General features: G+C 39.0%; 1 long non-coding RNA gene across 1 annotated transcript; it reads left to right on the top strand.

Annotated features, from left to right (window-relative positions):
• The first annotated feature begins 2284 nt into the window (after positions 1–2284).
• LOC149252535 (uncharacterized) lies at positions 2285–3005 on the top strand. The gene is made up of 3 exons (XR_016266071.1): positions 2285–2411; positions 2506–2563; positions 2650–3005. It is a non-coding gene; the product is annotated as an uncharacterized LOC149252535 (long non-coding RNA).
• Positions 3006–3658: the final 653 nt, after the last annotated feature.

Genomic DNA, 3658 nt, shown 5'->3' on the forward strand with positions numbered 1-3658 from the left:
CCCTATAGGCCGTATAAAATATACAGCCATGATATATTTATTCCACAGTTGATATATTTATTCCACGGTCCTGCTGCTGGCGCTTCGCAGATCGCGATTTTCTGGTGCCTGAACCGTAGCAAACAGGTTTACGTCTATCACTTGGTGGATTTGACTACTAGAGGCAGCTTTCATTTTGTTTAACATTAAAATGGTTACAGTGAGTATTATTCTAGATATGACTAAGTGAATTCTCATCACCTGCGATAGCTCAATGTCCCCCTTCGAATGCAAAGGTCTCCAGTGACCAAATCTTATAGCAATGCTGTCCACATCGATGAATATGCCATGGCGTGTGACACTCCTCTCGCAATTCGATACACTCATCTAGAAAGACAACACCGAAAATCGTGTCTATAATGTTGGGATGCAACGTGATGACAACTCTAATCCTGATCGTTCCGTGGATTTGTGCATTGGAAGAGCTTTGTTAGAACATATATTATTGTATGATAGCTTGTATGATGAATTCTACCATTTTTCAAAATAAGCCGTTTAGATTCAACCGTTATGAATTTACGAGGTGATGAATTCTATTTGCATGTGAATGTTTGTGTTAGTGTATTCAATACAAGGCATGGTGAATTTGAGTGTTTGATTAGTTAAGTATGTGTAGGAGAACAAGCACTTCCCACACTTCTGCACTCCCGTACGGAGGTACTTGTATTGACATTGGGAGAGGAGGAAGTTCATTATTCAAAAGCGTGGAGAAATCACCATTTTCCATACTTGGTCTTGATTTTGATTTTTTAACAGAAACGAACAGCTTGGTGCTCGCCTTTCTTTTTCTCAAACATGATTACCAGTGCACTCATTATCAGAATTAGAGTTGTTCCAGTGATGCTTCCCGAATCCCAACACCATATACATGATTTTCGATGCTTTTTTCTAAATTGGTGTATTGAATTGCAAAAAAAAAGGGTGTCAAAAGGCCTGGCATATTCATTAAACTTCAAAAATAATGAAAAAATTATGATTTTGTTTATAATTAAAAATTAATTCATATTTTCTAACCGGTTGTTTCATCTCCCTAACTAAACACCATTTTATAAGATTTGTGAATTCGATGAATTGACCAGAACTGTGGGAAGCCTCACTTGTTTTCCTATTTTCCTATTGGTATCAGAGCAGACGGTCAAGGGTCTGATTTGTTATTGTAATTTCAGTAATATACGAGTGGGGGGATTTCTGAAAGGGCGATTATGTCAGTCAGATTCCCGAATATTTGGGGATCTGTAATCGACTTAAACTCAAGGCTGTGCGAGTGGCTATGTTGTGGAACAATCAGAGCTTGTAGTGGGGCTGTCTCGAAAGGATTGGAGTCAGCAGCATTGGTAGAGTGCTGAATTAAGTGCGAGCCAATCTGTTACGTCGAGAGATGATCCTATATGAGTATTTATGCGGTTGTGTGAGGGACGTTTGTGCTGCTGCGTGAGCGATATGCCTAGCCGCAGAGATTCGATCTGAGATTTGAGAATACCATCATCAGGTGGAATGCGAACACATATGAATCATGAACGGTTTTGGATGAGTGAGTCCCTTGGTTAAGCGCAACGATCCAAAGCTGAGCACAGCCCTCACTTCCATAGTTGAGCGCAGTCCTCAGGTGAGCCATGGTCCGTCATTCGAGGGAAGAAGAGCAACGGTTTCCTGGGCCTCTCTTTCAAATTTCATTTTTGTTTTGAGATATGCTGAGCCGACTATTAAGCATAGATCTTCGATTAAGCTTATGAAATGTCAGCGTGTAGAGATTTCCTTTGAGCCAGACTTTTGAAATCTGAAGATGGTTGAGCGCTTCTGTAACACTCATCTATCATAGTAATTTTTTATTTTATTTTTTTATTACATTAATACAACCATCGTATAATTACCATATTTAATATAATTCCAAGAATCCATTAATGTGTTACGCATATCAATCAAACGCTAAAGATCAGACTTAAAAGGTTAATTAAATTCAAGGATTACGGGCTGTTCGGCGTATCCTTATGAAACTTCCCATGGATCCACCCACATGGCAATAGCATTGTTACTCGCGTTATGCTCCACATGGCAATAGCATCGTTACTGGGGTTATACTACTGAGAAGGTAGACTGTGGGTAGATGCCACCTGTGGCTCCGCTTTAAATGTTTGACCGTCCGTTCTGAACTATTATGCCAGAAAGGCCAGGTGCATTAATCGCTGAGGATTCTCCATCGTAGGATTTGGGGTTGGTAGGTTCAATGGCTCCCGTGCTCCCAGCTAAACCTATGCATTACATCAGGTTCCTTGTCATGCACATTTCTCATTTGGGCGCCATATTTGCTGTGTAACGCGGCTCTACAACTCTTCGAAGGTTCATGGAGAAATCCATGGCTGCGCCGGCCACAGGTAAGGTTTTGTGCGTGCTTATCTGTCAGTACTCGGCATTTGGTTTTGGTTCACACCCGAACGAATCCCTCTAATCTATTCACCTCTTTTGCAGATAGGTTCTCCAACTGCCAGCAGGATCACGATGGAAAGAGGACGGCTCTCCCGCAGAGGTAAGGATTTTCACAGTTATAGAGCATTGATTCCTTTGTTTCTTTCTACCTGCGTGGAGGCACTAACTTCTGAATTATTCCTCCAGGTGTTCGATTTCCTCTTACCCGGTGCGTCTCCTACACAGGTAAGGAAAGAACTTGTAGCATCATGATTTACTTATGGTCAAATATTGTCGTGATTTCAATAGGTTTAACTTCTGCTCTTCCTTCTGTCTTGGTTAAGTTCGGAAGCGTTTTAATTATTTTGGGTAGCCTAGTTGTTCGGGTGAGTTGCCGATGCCAAAGCTCCGCTAGCTCTTCAGTTTTTTACTGTTGATAGCTAGAACATTATTAATTTCAGTTTATCCAAGAGCGGTTAAACAAACCCTCTGTCTCTCTATTCTGCTATTATGGGTTCTCAACCCGATTGCACGATATTCATATTTTGTTATTGTAACTCTAATTTGAACAATCTTGGTAATTTTTAATGTTTTTCTTGGAGATTACTATCCTCAGTTTGCTTGAAGATGATTATTTTCAATTTGCTATTTTAGAATCCACTGCTGCGTTCTTCTGAAATCGATTGAGAGTCAGGACGGACCCTCGCAATTCTGTCATGATTTCATACATTTCCGGGAGTTTGGTTGATGATTAATAGAAAAGGGTTTTACAGTACTAGTATGTCGCACTTGATAATTAAAGGAATATATATGATGTTTGTGGTTAACGATATGGGTTCAATCCCCGTGAACTCTATGCATTGGGTTACATCCGATTTGTGGCTCCTTTATATGATAGCATTTATCTCTTATAATTTTTGAATTATTGTTATTGCTGTTTTCTCATAATTGAAAAGAAATATCTTATTAGGGTTTTTGAAAGTATTTTCCTGTTGTCGCTCGGATCTGTTTAACGCTATAAATTTTTACTAAACATATGAGTAAGAAGATTTAGAGCTAGTAATAAAATTAACAGTATATATTTCAAATCATCTATTTAACAAGATAGTATCAATACTTTGCCTTAATCGTGTAAACTTAATCATAAGAAGCAATAGAATCTAATTGCTACATATTTATTCTTTAAAACAACATAATATACTTGTTAATTTAGTCC

This window comes from Pinus tabuliformis, chromosome 7, assembly GCF_031772625.1.
Source record: "Pinus tabuliformis cultivar Carrire ecotype Pingquan chromosome 7, CPIR1, whole genome shotgun sequence".
NCBI classification, from domain to species: Eukaryota; Viridiplantae; Streptophyta; class Pinopsida; order Pinales; family Pinaceae; genus Pinus; species Pinus tabuliformis.